Genomic DNA, 17,895 nt, shown 5'->3' on the forward strand with positions numbered 1-17,895 from the left:
ATCCCTTAAATTTATTTCGCTATCTATTTAATCACAAAACGCATGTTGGGTTTCTGGTCAGCCGAGACAACTTAAGGCTTTGCTTAATCGGAGGTCTCCGGTTAGAACCTCGGCTTAATTTCTTTATTTTTTGCAACTTCTTCCTTTTGGTAAAAATACCAAACGAATTCCAAAAATTGCATATAAATACTCTAAAAATTTATAAAAATCTCTAGAATATTTCTAAAGCATTTCTAAATATTTTTAAACACTATTAGGACTCCAAATGAGGAAATTTGGGTCGTTACAAACATGATTCAATACATACTGGATGTGATCGCAACATTTTTTTTTTGAAAAACCTCCTTATTTCCAATTCATCACTAGAGTTCTAAGTAAATGACTGATGCAATAGAAAAAAAATAATCGATTATGTATTTACTTTTATTTGAGATATAAAATAAATAATTTATACGCTAAACTCACTCCACCAGACCTCTTTGGTTGGTGCTAGAGTACTTGTATAAGTCATTGACTCCTCTCACCAATGGTTATTTACGATTTTATTAATCTCGTGAATAGCACATACAAAATTCTCAAACATATCATAAAGTTGCAAATAAAAATGTTAAATAATTACAATAGTTGATAAAATAAAATATTTTTTTATACTTACGAATCTCAGCAAGGGACTATAGGCTCTCGAATATGTCCTGCACATCAGCAAACGAGTGTCTAGAAGAAACTTGCATGGGTATTGATGACTGGAGCAATGAAGGCACTAGCGAAGGTGAATGGGAAGGTCCTGCCCGATCAGGGGGGCGTAGGTACAATGTTAGGTGTTGAATCAGATTCACCATAAGAACTCCGTCTACGACCACCCTGTTGAAAGATGTTCTGAAAATTTAACAATAGGATAATATAAATACAAATTTGATGCATAATGAAGAACATGAAAAATTAACCATTTTTGCTAAGAGATGAGATAGTGCGCAAATGATAAGATGTCACCTCAAATGACCTATAGAAAAAAATACAAAGTATCAACAAATAAAATATATAAATTTAAGAATAAGACAGTATACACCAACTAATTGAACTACGAATTTTATAAATTTGTAAATTAAAACGAAATTTAATCATAAAAAAGCAATACCATATATGAAAATAAAATATCATAATTTTTGTTATATTAAGATAACAAAATTTACCCATCATTAAAAATCAAAGTCCTCATTGTTATGGTCATTCTCATCCTCATCCTCGCACTACAACAAATATGACTTTTTGTAGCGCATAATTATGCTATCTATAGCGTGCATCGTACACTGCACAATTGTAAATTGTTAAAAATTATCATACATTGACACCGTGCGCCGCATGCTGTAGTCAAGAGCATTTGTAGCACACACGATGCGTTGTGGCTAAGAGCATTCGCGGTGCGCATCATGCACTGTGGTTAAGGGCATTTGCAGCGCATGGTGTGCCCTGCGGTTAAGAGCATTTGCAGCGCACGGTGCAAGCTGCAGTTAAGATCATTTGCAGCGCACGATGTGCGTTGCGGTTAAGAGCATTCGCAACGCACACTACGCGTTGCGGTTAAAATGTAATATTAACCGTATATAATTATTAACATCATATGATTATTATTAATATTTATTTAAAATATATAATCCAAATTTACAATTTAGACATCATCACAATTCATTCATCACATAAAATAGAAATAAAAATTTATCGAAAAGGAATTAAAATATGAATATATAATTTTTATTCATATAATAAACATTTGAGTCAATTTTACAAATGAAACACTAGTGATAAGTCTTTCCCATTCAAAGTTAATACAACATTAGAAATAATTGAAAAGGAACCTACTCTCGCAGTTAACTAAAAAAGTTTGCCACATGATTTTCTACCCTCCCTCTACTTAAATTTATCACATGCTAAGGAAAGTCTGCACTGTCTCTCCTTATCCTGATAGTTTTTGATATTATGTCCTATGAATACATGAATAGTGCACTTCTTCAATGTTTGGATTGCACCAAGAGGAACCTACAACAAGCAAAATGACAACTACTAATAGAAACAATTGTAGACTTATATGATCCAAAAGTAACAAAAGCATTTAGTGGAGCCAAAGTACACTACAAAAAGTTGAACACTTAGAGAAATGAAGTAATGCATAAAAAAGATAATAGTTTCGCCTTGAAAAAAAATAAAGAAAGCTAAATGAACAAGAAGACTAATTAAAAGGAATCGAGGAAGTTTTACATACAAATGAATCTATAAAAAAAATGGCCTTTCTATAAAATTCAAGATTGATTCAGAAAATCACTGCTAACTAATCGCACATAATCTCTGTGAGTAGAAATGCACCTTTTCTCCTAAAATTGCGTCAATCAGAGGTTGATCAATAGTAGCTTGACTAAGATACATGTTGCCCCTAGTAGCCCGAAACAAAATTCTTTCAAAAGACATTGCCTTCTCCTTGGGCACAAGTCCACTAATAAATCCAAGTTTTAATTGCTTTGATGGCTCTGTCAACATTTCTTGAACAATGATACCAAGAATGTTATTGAAAATTCAGATAAAACAACAAATAGAAGGAACATGATGGTTGCAATACTTGTTCCAATAACAAAGGACTATCAAGAGAACCATCAGTGCTTTGGTGTGACTCATTTTCTCTCTGCTGAGCAGTAGCACTACTCTGCTTCGAGTGAAAAAAATTCTCCAACCTGAAAACAAGGAAGAAAGTTCATAATGCATGATTGATAAAGTTATCAAAAACATAAGCACAAATATGGGATGGTTTTGTGGTTGAAGTCCCCATAATTTATTACACTTGAGATTATAGCCTCTACCACATTTTAAGTGGTGGGCTTCATGACTGAGAAACTTAAAAAATCATTAGAAAGAAACACTATCAAATGCAGAATCAAAAGGTATATGTGTGTGTGAAAATATTAGCCTGTACATTTATAGACGACCCTCACAAGTCCGAGCGCCCGAAGTCACCCCCAGGTGCCCAGATCCCCAAAAGTGAATCGAGGTGTCTGGGGGTGACTCCGGGTGCCCGAATTTGTGAGGGTCGCTATGAGTGTGCAAGGTAAAAATGTGCAGTCTAACAACCACCCTCTCTCTCTCTCTCTCTCTATATATATATATAAAATGAAAGCACCATATACCAAACAAAGAGGTTGATGTTGCATCTTCATTTTATTCATGAAAGTAAGTATAGGAGTTCCTAAAGGTCTTATGTGCATATTAACTAACAAGAACATTCTAAAATCTAAAAAAAAAAAAACAAAAACAAAAATGAGAACACCTCAAACCTTCCTTGACAAAACATGGCAACCCAACATCCTTTAATTTGCAATATACAATTATGTTTGACTAATTGTCCTTATCACACACCTCTATAGTTACATGTCCAATCTAAAAAAAGAACTCAAGAACCACTTGAACGATTATTATTTCTAGAAAAGAAAATGTTTGATGATAACTGAAATTCAATCTGAAGTATTACATGATTACCAAGTTATCTTATTCTTATGAGCTCAAACTTGAAAGGTTAGATATCCAATTAAAATTTTAAGACTAAATTTTAGAACAATCCAGTAATGGTACTATTGATGCAATTACTATAGTTAATCGAGGCCTTAACTAATAGGCTTGCTGCATCAATAAGTCAACTTAGCATCATGCTCCATGATTTAGAAGGCACGCCAATGTCTTCATAAGATAAAGACTTCTTTATAATTATGATTATGCTGAATAGTAGGTAAACACTTGAATGCAGGATTAATAAAAGCAATAGGATAAAATTCATATTATTACAATGAACAAAACCAAAATGACAATTACAAAATTTACTTAGAACTGTGCAATCAATACAAATTATACCTTTTTGAGAACTAACATGTACTCAACTAGTTCATTATAAGCTCTTTGTAGTTTTTCATTGTTTGAATTAACTTCAATTAGCTCAGCTTCAATCTCTCCTAGTTTTATCTTCCATAAACGCTAAAGTTCAGTACAAGAACATTTATATATCACAAGCATATGCCAACATGCAAATAGCACTTGAACAACAATGTCACCTCCAATTCATCAAAATTGATATGGATTTGTGTTGGAATTTCTGAATGCACAATTCCAACCTTTGCCATTTGATCTTTCATGAATCTTAGTTTGCGTGACATTTCACCACATCTTTTGATTTGTAAAGTAGTTAAGAAGATACATTTAGAGAGGATGGGAAATATTAGAGAAATGAAACTATAGATATGAAAAATGGTGAACAAATAAAGCTAACTATAAAAGAAATTGATCCCGTCCGGAAGCTGAGTCAGACGGACCGTCGGGGGAGGTGGATGAGATGTTGACTGGGTCGCGACGTCCCGAAGGGGGGGGTGTGCTGAGATGGCTCCCGTGTTGACCAAGTCTTCAGAAGTCCTCTGGTCAACGCTACTTGCAGCCAGCGACCGGGTTGACCCGGCCCCCGGTACCCCGATGCTCGAGGCAGATTCAACGAATATATGAGTACAAGACTAAGCCATAAAATAATAAAATGCGTATGGAATATAAACGGAGGACGTACCCTGGCCCAGGGGGGCGCCCTCGGATGGGACGCGGCTCTAGTTGTTGCGACCCGGAAGAGTGGATGACTCCAATCAGGCTATATAGCTGGATCTGACGGCGAGGAGCTGGACGTGGCACGGGCTCGGAAGACGAGCTGCAGGTCGGGATAAAACACCGGCACGCAGGCCGGGGGTATTAGCGGCACGCAGGCCTGAACACGAGACCGACACGCAGGTCGGGAAATGAGACCGGCACGCAGGCCGGGAAACGAGATCGGCACGCAGGCAGGGAAACTAGACCGGCACGCAGGCCAGGAAACGATACACAGACGAGATCAACACATACACTGCAACATAGTGCACAAGCTAGATAGGCACGAAGACCCGAACACAGTAACGGCACGAAGGCCGGAGACAATCTAAATGAGAGGAACCACGCGGTATGCTGAACCGTAATCAAACAGGTATGACCGGATGGATCGGAGGGGCACACACTGATGAGGACGGTCCGGAGGACATCGTCAACCGTCGAAGACGATGCCACCTGGCTGTGGATGTCCTCAACCAGCAGCATGGGGGGTTGAGAGATGTACGAGTCTACGGCGGCAACACTGTGCCGACGATGGCCAACAGCAGAGGGGGCTGCGGCCGGCACCGTGAGGAGGACAAGGGAAGCAGTGGCCGGTCTGTCCGGCGGCAACGGCGAGAGGAGGATGGCGGCGCTGTGCTGCTGCTCAGTGGTAGCATCGTGAGGAGAAGGGGGACGAGAAGGCTGTCATCGCTGCAAGGAGGAGGAAGAAGAGAGTGGCTGCCGTCGCTACAGCCGGCGCTGCGAGGAGGAGGAAGGAGTTGCGGCATCGCTGGAGAAAACGACGGTGACATTCGAGGCGAGGGTCGCGTGGGTGAGGAGAAGAGATGGTCGGAGGGAGAAGAAGAGGAGGCGGTCGGCGCCGGCGAGCAACGTCCGAGGGAGAAAGGAGTTGGCGGCAGCTTCCTCCACGAAGCAGCCCTGTTGGCGGCGGAGAGAAAGAGAGGGAAAGGGAGGAATGGTAGCGGCCAGTGGTGAAGAGAAGGAGATGAGTGGAGAAGAGGGGGTGGCCGGCATCAGCTCCGGCGACAACGTCGGAGAGGGAAGAAGAAGAAGCTTTTTCTGTGGGCGGCGGCGGAGAGAAAACGAAGCCCCCTCCCCTCTACGTGCATGCTACAGTGTCACCTTAAACCCTTAAAACTCTCCACCAAATAAAAGACCAAATTGCCCCTCCTTTTCCCTTTAATCCCTTCCTTGCCCCATACTCATATCCGTATCACAAGCCTCCCCCTCAAGTCTAGTCGAAGGAGGCGCAAGTCCGACTGACTAGACCAATCCCAAAACAGAATCGCTACCGAACGCGGAATCAGATTACTGGCTCCTCTTATCACATTGAACGAGTATCCATGGCAATGCCGACCAAGTGACTCAAATAATACTGAGCAACGAAAAATAGTATAAACTATATGCCGAGCGCGCAACCGAGAAAAACATTAAGCGATAGGCCGACCAGCGTAAAACGAGTAGCCGAGTGGTACCAGCGAATGGTCGAGCAAACGGCCAAGCAACAGCAACGAGCGAAACGTGAAGGGCAGAGCGACAAGTGAGCGGTGGATGTCGACCCAGCCACCGCGACGAACGAAACGTGGATGTCGAGAGCCGGACAGAGCGGCGAGCGAAGCAAATATGATGAGTGCACGACAGATCGGCAAGTGAGCGGTGAGTACCAACCGTGCCACAGCGGTGAGCGACCTGCTAAGGATGAGTGCCGAGCAGAGCGGCGGAGCGTGCACGATGAGTGCCGAGCCGAGCGGTGAGTGAATCACGTGGGATGGGTGCCGGGCAGAATGGCGAGTGAGTGGTGAGTGTCAGGCAGAGCTGCGAGCAGAGCGATATGTGCCGACCGAAAGGTCGTTGGGTGTGAGAGCAGAACTCACTTATAACTCGCACTGGGGCGAGAGTCTGGAGGCGTGAGAGCATAGTTCACTTATAACTCGCACCGGGGCGAGAGTCAGGGACCCCGACCGGGAGGTGCTCTGGAGGCCTGACCAGTACTCGATCTGGAGACTTGTGACCCAGAAGCAATCCGCAGGCCTGACAAAGAAGCAACCTGTAGGTCTGACCCAGCCTTGATCTGAAGATCTAACCCAGAAACAATCTGAAGGCCTGACAAAGAAGCAATATGGAGGTCTGACCCAGCCTTGATCTGAAGGTCTGACCCAGAAACAATCTGAAGGCCTTACAAAGAAGTAATTTGGAGGTCTGACCCAGCCTTGATCTGAAGGTCTGACCAGGACTTGGTCTCTGGAAGACCGAATGGGCATTGGTCTGACCGCCTGACTGAGAGATCGTTAGTGATACTCTGATCCGAGACCGGGGGTAATACTCTGGTCCGAGACCGGTGGTAATAGCCCAACCCCGAACGGGGGAGGATAAGCCTTGAAGCCCATAGAAGCGAAACCTGTAGCAATATAAAGAGACAGAATTTTTATCATACCTGATCACAAAGTGATGCCAACCGACTGAGGATCCGTCTCGGTCCCGCAACTCCCAAATACCGGTGGAGCAAGGGGAGAAGAGAATAATCTGAGCCCTGACCATCAGAAGTCCGGGACTACCGAGCTGAAAGATCGTTGGGCGTGAGAACAGAGCTCACTTTTAATTCTCGCATGGGAGCTGACCTGAAAGGTCGTTGGGCGTGAGAGCAGAGCTCACTTATAACTCGCACTGAGGCGAGAGTCTGGGGCTACCGACCTGAAAGGTCGTTGGGCGTGAGAACAGAGCTCACTTTTGATTCTCGCATGGGAGCCGACGTGAAAGGTCGTTGGGCGTGAGAACAAAGCTCACTTATAACTCACACTGGGGCGAGAGTCTGGGACTACCGACCTAAAAGGTCGTTGGGCGCAAGCACAGGGCTCACTTTTAATTCTCCCATGGGAGCCGACCTGAAAGGTCGTTGGGCGTGAGAACAAAGCTCACTTATAACTCGCACTGAGGCGAGAGTCTGGGACTACCGACCTGAAAGGTCGTTGGACGCGAGCACAGGGCTCACTTTTAATTCTCGCATGGGAGCCGACCTGAAAGGTCGTTGGGCGTGAGAACAGAGCTCACTTATAACTCGCACTGGGGCGAGAGTCTGGGACTACCGACCTAAAAGGTCGTTGGGCGCGAGCACAGGGCTCACTTTTAATTCTCGCATAGGAGCCGACCTGAAAGGTCGTTGGGCGTGAGAACAGAGCTCACTTATAACTCGACCGGGGAGTGTGGGACTACCGACCTAAAAGGTCGTTGGGCACGAGCACAGGGCTCACTTTTAATTCTCGGATCGGACCGAAGGTCGTTGGGCGTGAGAACAAAGCTCACTTATAACTCGACCGGCCAGTGGGACCACCGACCGAAGGTCTTTGGACGAGCACGTGGCTCACTTTAATTCTCGATGGGAGCCGACCGAAGGTCGCTGGGCGTGAGCAGAGCTCACTTATAACTCGCGTCCGGGCGAGAGTCTAAAAGGTCGTTGGGCGCGAGCACAGGGCTCACTTTTAATTCTTGCATGGGAGCCGACCTGAAAGGTCGTTGGGCGTGAGAATATAGTTCACTTATAACTCGCACTGAGGCGAGAGTCTGGGACTACCGACCTAAAAGGTCGTTGGGCGCGAGCACAGGGCTCACTTTTAATTCTCGCATGGGAGCCGACCTGAAAGGTCGTTGGGCGTGAGGGCAGAGCTCACTTATAACTCGCACTGAGGCGAGAGTCTGGGATACTCCGGTCCGAGACCGGTGGCGATTGCGCTGGTCCGAGACCATTAATGATACTCCGGTCCGAGACCGGTGGCGATGACGCTGGTCCGAGACCAGTAATGATACTCCGGTCCGAGACCAGTAATGATACTCCGGTCCGAGACCGGTGGCGATGACTCGACCCCGAACGGGGGAGATAAGAAATCTAATAAGCCAGTTTGAGACCAGTGACAACCGCTCAACCCGAATGGGGGAGATATGAAATCCGATAAGCTGGTCTGAGACCAGTGAAAACCGCTCACCCTCGAACGGGGGAGATATGAAATCCGATAAGCTGGTCTGAGACTAGTGAAAACCGCTCACCCCCGAACGGGGAAGGATAAGCTTTGAAGCTAGTAAAAGCGAAGCTTTGAGCAGCATGAGGAAACAAAGCTTATGTCATACCTGACAGCGGTGTGGTGCCAACCGACTGTGGATCTGTCTCGATCCCTCAACTCCCGAATACCCGTGGAGCGAGGGGAGAAGATGATAATATGAGCCTCGACCGTCATGAGCCTTGACCGTCAAAGAGAATGAAATATATGGTAATATAGGGGAGTAGAGTTCATAAAAGTAGAGGCAAGCATAGCACCGTGGGTGAAGGAAGCCGAGCCTGTATACATAAGAAGATGCAAAACAGATGGAGAATACAGAGCATATAATAGCAATAAGGTGAAACGCCTATAATAATAAGAGGATGCAGAGCCCCATGGTGAAGGGTGCAGAGCCTGTAGCAGTAAGAGGATGCAGAGCCTCATGGTGAAGGATGCAGAACCTGTAGCACGCATGATCGAGGAACTGGGCTCCTGGCCCCTGATCGGAGAGTAAGGTCCCTAGCTGGTAATCAAAGAGCGAGACCCCTAGATCCTGATCGGGAAGTGGTACTGCAAATCTATGATCGGGGAGCTGTGTCCCAAGTGTATGAGCGGGGAGCTGGGCCCCTAGTGTCCGATCAGAAATTGAAGGCTCTATTCTTTGATCAAGGAACTAGGCTCTTACTCTTTTATCAGAGAAATATAGCAGTTCCTATAATCGTAAAAAGAGAGCAGAGCAGGTAATCGTACCTGATTGGGGAGCCGCGCCAACCGGCTAAGGATTTGTCTCGGTCCCTTAACTCCCGAATACCCGTGGAGTCAGAGAAAAAACATAACGAAAAAACTAACCTGTCAGCCAGCTGAAGCTCCACTCGATCCCTCGACTCCCGAATACCAGTGGAGTGAGGATAGAATATAACATATGCGTCGAGATCCTCCGGGATTGTAATAATGGCAGAGAACCTCCCAACGTCGTCCATCTTCACGTTCCAGAACAGACTGTCGTGTTTCCCACAGACGGCACCAAATTTGATCCCGTCCGAAAGCTGAGTCAGACGGACCGTCGGGGGAGGTGGATGAGATGTTGACTGAGTCGCGACGTCTCGGAGGGGGGGTGTGCTGAGATGGCTCCCGTGTTGACCAAGTCTTCAGAAGTCCTCTAGTCAACGCTACCTGCAGCCAGCGACCGGGTTGACCCGACCCCCGGTACCCCGATGCTCGAGGCAGATTCGACGAATATATGAGTACAAGACTAAGCCATAAAATAATAAAATGCGTATGGAATATAAACGGAGGACGTACCCTGGCCCAGGGGGGCGCCCTCGGATGGGACGCGGCTCGAGTTGTCGCGACCCGGAAGAGTGGATGACTCCAATCAGGCTATATAGCTGGATCTGATGGCGAGGAGCTGGACGCGGCACGGGCTCGGAAGACGAGCTGCAGGTCGGGATAAAACACCGGCACGCAGGCCGGGGGTATTAGCGGCAAGCAGGCCTGAACACGAGACCGACACGCAGGTCGGGAAATGAGACCGACACGCAGGCCGGGAAACGAGATCGGTACGCAGGCCGGGAAACTAGACCGGCACGCAGGCCGGGAAACGATACACAGACGAGATCAACACATACACTGCAACATAGTGCACAAGCTAGATAGGCGCGAAGACCCGAACACAGTAACGGCACGAAGGCCGGAGACAATCTAAATGAGAGGAACCACGCGGTATGCTGGACCGTAATCAAACAAGTATGACCGGATGGATCGGAGGGGCATACACTGATGAGGACGGTCCGGAGGACATCGTCAACCGTCGAAGACGGTGCCACCTGGCTGTGGATGGCCTCAACCAGCAGCATGGGGGGTTGAGAGATGTACGAGTCTACGGCGGCAACGCTGTGCAGACGATGGCCAACAGCAGAGGGGGCTGCGGCCGGCACCGTGAGGAGGACAAGGGAAGCAGTGGCCGGTCTGTCCGGCGGCAACGGCGAGAGGAGGATGGCGGCGCTGTGCTGCTGCTCAGTGGTAGCATCGTGAGGAGAAGGGGGACGAGAAGGCTGTCATCGCTGCAAGGAGGAGGAAGAAGAGAGTGGCTGCCGTCGCTACAGCCGGCGCTGCGAGGAGGAGGAAGGAGCTGCGGCATCGCTGGAGAAAACGACGGTGACATTCGAGGCGAGGGTCGCGTGGGTGAGGAGAAGAGATGATCGGAGGGAGAAGAAGAGGAGGCGGTCGGCGCCGGCGAGCAACGTCCGAGGGAGAAAGGAGTTGGCGGCAGCTTCCTCCACGAAGCAGCCCTGTTGGCGGCGGAGAGAAAGAGAGGGAAAGGGAGGAATGGTAGCGGCCAGTGGTGAAGAGAAGGAGAGGAGTGGAGAAGAGGGGGTGGTTGGCATCAGCTCCGGCGACAACGTCGGAGAGGGAAGAAGAAGAAGCTTTTTCTGTGGGCGGCGGCGGAGAGAAAACGAAGCCCCCTCCCCTCTACGTGCATGCTACAGTGTCACCTTAAACCTTCAAGACTCTCCACCAAATGAAAAGACCAAATTACCCCTCCTTTTCCCTTTAATCCCTTCCTTGCCCCATACTCATATCCGTATCAGAAATAATAAGTAATTTGTAGACTAATGTCAAAAAAATATATATATATAAATTTCTCCTTTAAGCACAAAAAAGTGCAATTTATTTTCTTATATTTCAATTAAGTAATGCCCATATTTAACTGGAAAAGGTATACCCCAATCTTCTAAAACAATTAATAGTGAAGGCAATGTGGAAGATATCAAAAAAAAAAAAAAGAAGAAGAAGAAGAAGAGAAGAAAATACCTGATTTGCATATGTTCACTGGAAAGGACTTTTATCTGCATTAAGCTGAAATTGTTGGATATTAGAAATCATTAAAAAATTTCACATACAGGTAGATTCTAATAACTAGTTCATACATAGGGTTTCAACAGAATCACTCTCCTCAACAACCTTTTGAAGAGAAACACCAAGTAAACAAACACAAGTTAAATAGAAAAAATATCAAATCTTTCTCTGCATGCATAGGGCTTCAGAAGGTCCCAAAAAAATCAAACCATTCTTTGCACACATAGGATCGACAGTAGACTCAACGACGATGAGATTCGAGCGGAAGAGAGAGGGGAGATCATGTGACGGCAAAGGGCCGAATGGGAACTAAGATGCGGTGGGGCCAGCGGCAGAGGTGGTCACGATGAGATGCTTGTGGGCGACGAAGAGCCCGTGGGGCGAGTCAAGACTAGGGTTACAGCTGGGGTCAGGGATTGCGAAGTGTGAGAGCGCCAAAAAGAGGGAAGAGAGGGCTAGAGGGCCTGTGCGGGGTGGTGAAGGTATCAGCGATGGAGGTTTTCAAGTGACAAAGGTTTCGGCGATGGAGGTTTTAGTGGCGAAGGTTTTCAATAGGGTGACGGGGTAGGATTCGGCGTGGAACGGTGCTTGAAAAAAAGCACGCTGTCGAAATTTTAATTGTAATATTTTTAAAAGTACATTTTGCGTGCTGTTAAAATTGTCATCCTTAGAATTTGTGTTACTTTTAACAACGCACAAAAAAATACACTATTAATATTTAAGTTTTAATAGCATACAATTTTTTAGAAGCCTTTATTTGTATATGTATAATACTATCCATAGCGTATTTAATTAAGCGTGTTGTAAAAATTATTATTAATGATGCATCTTAATTGTACGTTATTGATGATACATTATGGAAACTCATATTTGTTGTAATATTATCATCCACCACCTCCTCCTCCTCCTACTCATCATCATGGTCATTCTCATGAATTTTACTTGAATCCACGTTTATCAATACTCTGTTTGGATCTCATAATATTGGAATAGTATTCCTCAATGAAATATATTTACAACTTCCTTATGTTGATATGCACTGTCTTCCAAATATTTTTTAATTTTTTTCCCAAGCTTTCATTTTACAAACAACCCACCAATTAATTTTATCACGTTCCAATCTAGGATATGAAGCATAAAATACTTGAATCACTTGTTGTGCCAACACAAATGGTGCATATCTTTTATACAATCTCTTATGATTTATTTCAATCAAATTATATTGTGGATGCACCTTTCTCCCTTTAATAGGGTCAAACTAACAACACATGAATAGAATAACTTGCATTTAGGATATTCTACCTCTATAATTTCATCCAGCAAATCATAAAAATCAATTCTTTCACCTTCATCATTGGATGAATGAACACAGACCCTATTATTCAATTATAGTCTTCTCCGTTTCATATTATTGAGTATGGAAATTTTATCCATTTATGAAATATGTTGGCCAAGTACGAACCAATACTTTTGGACCTCATGACAAAAGCATTAACAAATCTTGTTCAAGGTGAATTTGATTATCATGAACCTAAAGTCAAATAAGCCAATTGGTAAAAGTATGCATATGTGTAAACCAAATTTAGATTGTCTACTTAAATATTATTTGAATCATGGTACAAATTCTTCTTATATACATATATATATACACACACTTGAGGCACAAAATAATATGATGTAAAAGTTACAACTTCATAATGTATACATTAACAATAGAGGATTCAACAAGTAGCTTATTTTTCACTTTTTTATTCAAATGATATAGATATCTAATGATAATAAAATAAATTATATTAGATATTAATATATAATAAAATCAGGAACTTTTAATGCATTCAGATTGTCGAAGTATCGAAGGTGAAAATGTTACCTTTCAAATGGATATTAAAGGTCCCTTGTGTTGGTGCAACCTTAGGTCAAGGTTGACCTGGTTGACCCGACTCGAGTTGACGTGACTCGAGTTGTATTTTGATGTTTGACTTGGGAAGATTGTCGGTGCAACCTTAGGTCAAGGTTGACCTAGTTGTGTTGCATGTTGATGTTTGACACTCGTGAGAGAGTTCTATTCTTGATGTGGGACAAGAATAGATGTTTGGGAGATTATTGGTGCAACCGTAGGTCAAGGTTGACCGGGTTGACCTGATTCGGGAAAAGTCCAAGTATGGAGACTTGGCACTGGAAAAGTCCAAGTATGGAGACTTGGCACGGAAAAGTCCAAGCAGGGAGCTTGGCACGCGAAAAGTCCAAGTATGGAGACTTGGCACTGGAAAAGTCCAAGTATGGAGACTTGGCACTGGGAAAGTCCTAACTGGGATGTTAGGCAGTTGGAAAGTCCTGGTGAGTGAAGCCAGGCAGTGGAAAGTCCTAACTGGGATGTTAGGCAGTATGGAAAGTCCTGGTGAGTGAAGCCAGGCAGTGAGAAAGTCCTAACTGGGATGTTAGGCAGTGTGGAAATCCTGGTGAGTGAAGCCAGGCAAGGGAAAATCCAGATGGATCAGGGATGATCGGACTTCTGGTGTTGGAAAGTCCAAGTAGGTCAAAGGGATTGACCGGACACTTGGCAGGGAGTTCTAGCAGGTCAAGGGAGTGACCAGATGCTAGGGATGAAGTACCAATAGGTCAAGGTTGACCGGATATTGGTTTGGAAGTCTTGGGACTTGGTTTGGGCAAAAACCAAGCTCTGGATCGGTCACCAGACCGATCCAGTGATACCTTGTTTGCTCTGATCGGTCTGAGATCAGAGTATGGATCGGTCACCGGACCGATCAGGGAAGTCCTGATCGGTCCGGTGACCGATCAGTGACGATCCAGTGGTAAGCTGATCGGTCTACGGACCGATCAGGAAGTGTCGATCGGTCTGCAGACCGATCCAGTGAGATCCAGAGAGCTTGGTGCGAACTGGTGAAGGAATGGATCGGTCCGTGGACCGATCCACATGGAGCCTGATCGGTCTACAGACTGATCCAGGCACTAGCCGTTGCGACACAACGGCTAGATTTCTTCTGTGTTTTCTTCGCTTTCTTCGCAGGTTATAAAAGGAGGGCTGCTGCTGCGAGCCTACTACTTCTTCTTCTTCTTCCTTCTTCCGATTGCTAAGTGCTGCTGTGCTTGAGCTTTGTTGAGCTCGTCCAAAGCTTCGCGTGAGCTTTCGGCTGGGTCACCTGCTGTTGTAGGCGTTGCTGCTTCATCCAGTCGACAAGAAGGCAAGCTAGGGTTATTACATTCTTGTATTGTACTTAGTTTTCTTGCTGTATTCTTGTACTTCTGTTTATCTTGCTGTTGCAAGACATTGTGGCGAGGTTTCTCCACCCAGAAGGAGTTTGATTTAGCCGGTTTTCCGGGGACTCATCCACCGACGGATTGATAGGCTTCGTCCACCTTACGGACACGCCGAGGAGTAGGAGTTTCATCTCCGAACCTCGTTACATCGACGAGTTTGAGGTTTGATCTTTCCGCTTTCGTTTCTTTGTTTTATTTTCCGCTGCGCTAACCTAATCGTAGGAAGAAACGAGAAAGATTGGGGTCGGCTATTCACACCCCCCCTCTCTAGCCGTACGAAGGATCCTAACAAGTGGTATCAGAGCGAGGCCGCTCTTCATCGGATCAACACCCGTGGGAGCAAAGCTAGAGAATGGATCTCTATGGAGAAGATGTCACCATTCCACCCTTCTACGAATGCGGCGACTTCGCGTATTGGAAGGTAAGGATGAAGTACTTTCTTATGACTAACATAATGAATTGGTTTTGTGTACAAGAAGGATTTACTCCTCCGGTGGATAAGGAAGGAAAACCACTTGAGAAGAAGGAGTGGACAAGAGAACAAATTCACAAATCCGAAATCAACGAAGAGGTAACGAGAATAATTGAATTTTCATTGCCTACTAACATCTTGTGTAAGATAGGTTACAACAATGCCAAGGAATTATGGGATAACTTGGCCAAGTACCATGAGGAGAGCTCCACTTCAAGCCATGAAGAGGAGCCTAGTGAGCCAAGTAGCTCACATCATGGAGGGAGCGAATTGGGAGTTGAGGGCTACTCAACATCCAAGGAAGAAGAGGAGGAGAGTTCCTCTTGTTCAAGATCGGAGCAAGAAGAAGATTCTACCTCCGGAAGGGATGAAGGAGAGAGTCATCCTTCCCAAACCCTAGGTAACTCAAGCATTTTAGTTTCAAATAAATTACATATATTATGCTTTGAGTGTAGGGAGTATGGACATTACAAGAGCAAATGTCCAAAGAGAGTTAGGAAGACTCCACCGGCGCCAAAGGTCAAGGTAGCCGGAGTCCCAACACGCAAAGGCAAGAAGCACGTGGTGTGCTTTCAATGCAAGCAACGGGGACACTATAGGAGCCATTGTCCAAGGGGGAGGCAACCTCACAAGGGCAAGAGACCGGGCACATCGATAGGGGGAGCTAAGGCAAACCCTAAGGTATCTTTTAAAGCTCATTCGTGCAAGTCTAGTAGGATACATGCTAGTAATTTTATTGCATTAGTCAATAATGATAAGCATGTTAACACTAGAAATCAATACATGTGCTTAGGTGCTAAACATGTCAACCTAGATAGGGATACTACTAGGAATGCTAACCCTAGGATTAACACTTCTAAGGTTAAGGAAAACCTAGGTAGAAACCCCAAATCAACTAGACACATGCCTAGGAATGCCTCAAAGAAGAATGACAAATCAAAAATTGAGGTATTAGAGAAGGAGAATCAAGTCTTGAGGTCAAGACTTGATACTTTGGAAAAGGCTCTTAAAAACTTGGAGAAGTCATCTCTAGGGTTTAAGGGTCAAAAACCAATGTCCAAGGACAAAAAGGGTTTGGGTCACAAACCTAAGTCCCAAATGGTCAAGCCCACCTATCATAATGTTCCATTCGATTATGGAACAAAACCTAAGGCTAGGAAGACCATTACCAAGGTCACAAGGGGAGTCACCCCTATAGTTGACCTTGATGAGACCCAAATGACCAAGGCTTTAAAGCCTAAGAGGGTCATTAGGAGGGTTGCTAGGGAAGTCATCCCTAGTGAATTGTTAGTGAACCCAATGAGCTCAAGTAGGTATTGGGTTCCTAGGAGCATTTTCTCTACCCCATAGATGGGTTAGAGAGTGTCAACTCCAATAAGAAGGGTAGTTAACCCAACTTTGAGGAAATTGACACTCAAGGAACATTTTCAAGGTGTTTGGGAACCTTTGAAAATGAAATGGAATAATCTTTGTCATTCACTCCTTGGAAGAGTAAGTTGTGCCAAAGTGAGAATATATTAATCTTACTTTAAATTGACACAATTTTGAAAAACCTAGAGAAATATCAAATTGGGATTTTGATATTCTCTTAGGTAATCAAGGCAATCCGGGCCTTAACTTAGAAGTGCTACTCTTGTAGAATTTTAAATGGTATAAATCAAACAAGAGATCAAGAAATGCCAACTTGGGTTTTGACATTTTCTTGGAGCACTTTGGGCAATCTAGGATTAGAATTTAAGTTAGCTAAGTGATTAAGGATACTTAGATAGGTAATCTAGGTATTTTATTTGTGTTAACTTACCATGGTTGTTTGCCATTTGCCATGTCATGACACCATATTTAATTTATGATCATTTGAAATGTCATGATAATGCTTAGGTTATTATATGTCATGCTTTATTTAAGTTTTCAAGCTTTATGCCATGACATCATGACATTGGCACATGTTTTTACTTATGATATCATTTATGACATGTCATCATCTCTTGCATTAATAATCAATGAAATTGATTTAAGGATAAAAACACATTTTGATATTGAGATCAAAGTGTAGTTTAGAAAATGCATGAGAACTTAGCCTAAGTTGACCTTAACCCATATCTCACATCAAATTGACTTGAATGTGGTTTGATACACCTTAGATGTGTGTGAGATATTAGGATCATGAGTTAGGATCAAGGTGCATAGTTCTTGTACCTAGATGAGCCTAATTCAAGAAATTGGGGATCATAGGGAAAGCTTGTGTACAAGTCATGTACATTTAGCCCTAAGATTGTGGTCCTAAATTAAAAGGTTTAAAATCATTTTGAAATTGATTTGGAAAACCTTGATGAAGCCATCTTAGTGATTGCATTCATCATTGAACATTGTGATACAAAGTTGAGTTAAAACTTGAACTATTTCAAAGTTTTTGAACTTTGTATCAAGATTTGAAAATGGAAGTTATTTTCATAGAAAACTATTTTTCCATGATTGTATATGTTATGAGGAGTGTATCCTCAAAGTTTCATAATTTTTGAAATTTTCTGGAATTGTTTATGGGTTTCTGAATTTCGGGTAAAGGAAATTCAGGAATTCTGATAAGGGAGCTTGGATCGGTCA

This window comes from Zingiber officinale, chromosome 3B, assembly GCF_018446385.1.
Source record: "Zingiber officinale cultivar Zhangliang chromosome 3B, Zo_v1.1, whole genome shotgun sequence".
NCBI classification, from domain to species: domain Eukaryota; kingdom Viridiplantae; phylum Streptophyta; class Magnoliopsida; order Zingiberales; family Zingiberaceae; genus Zingiber; species Zingiber officinale.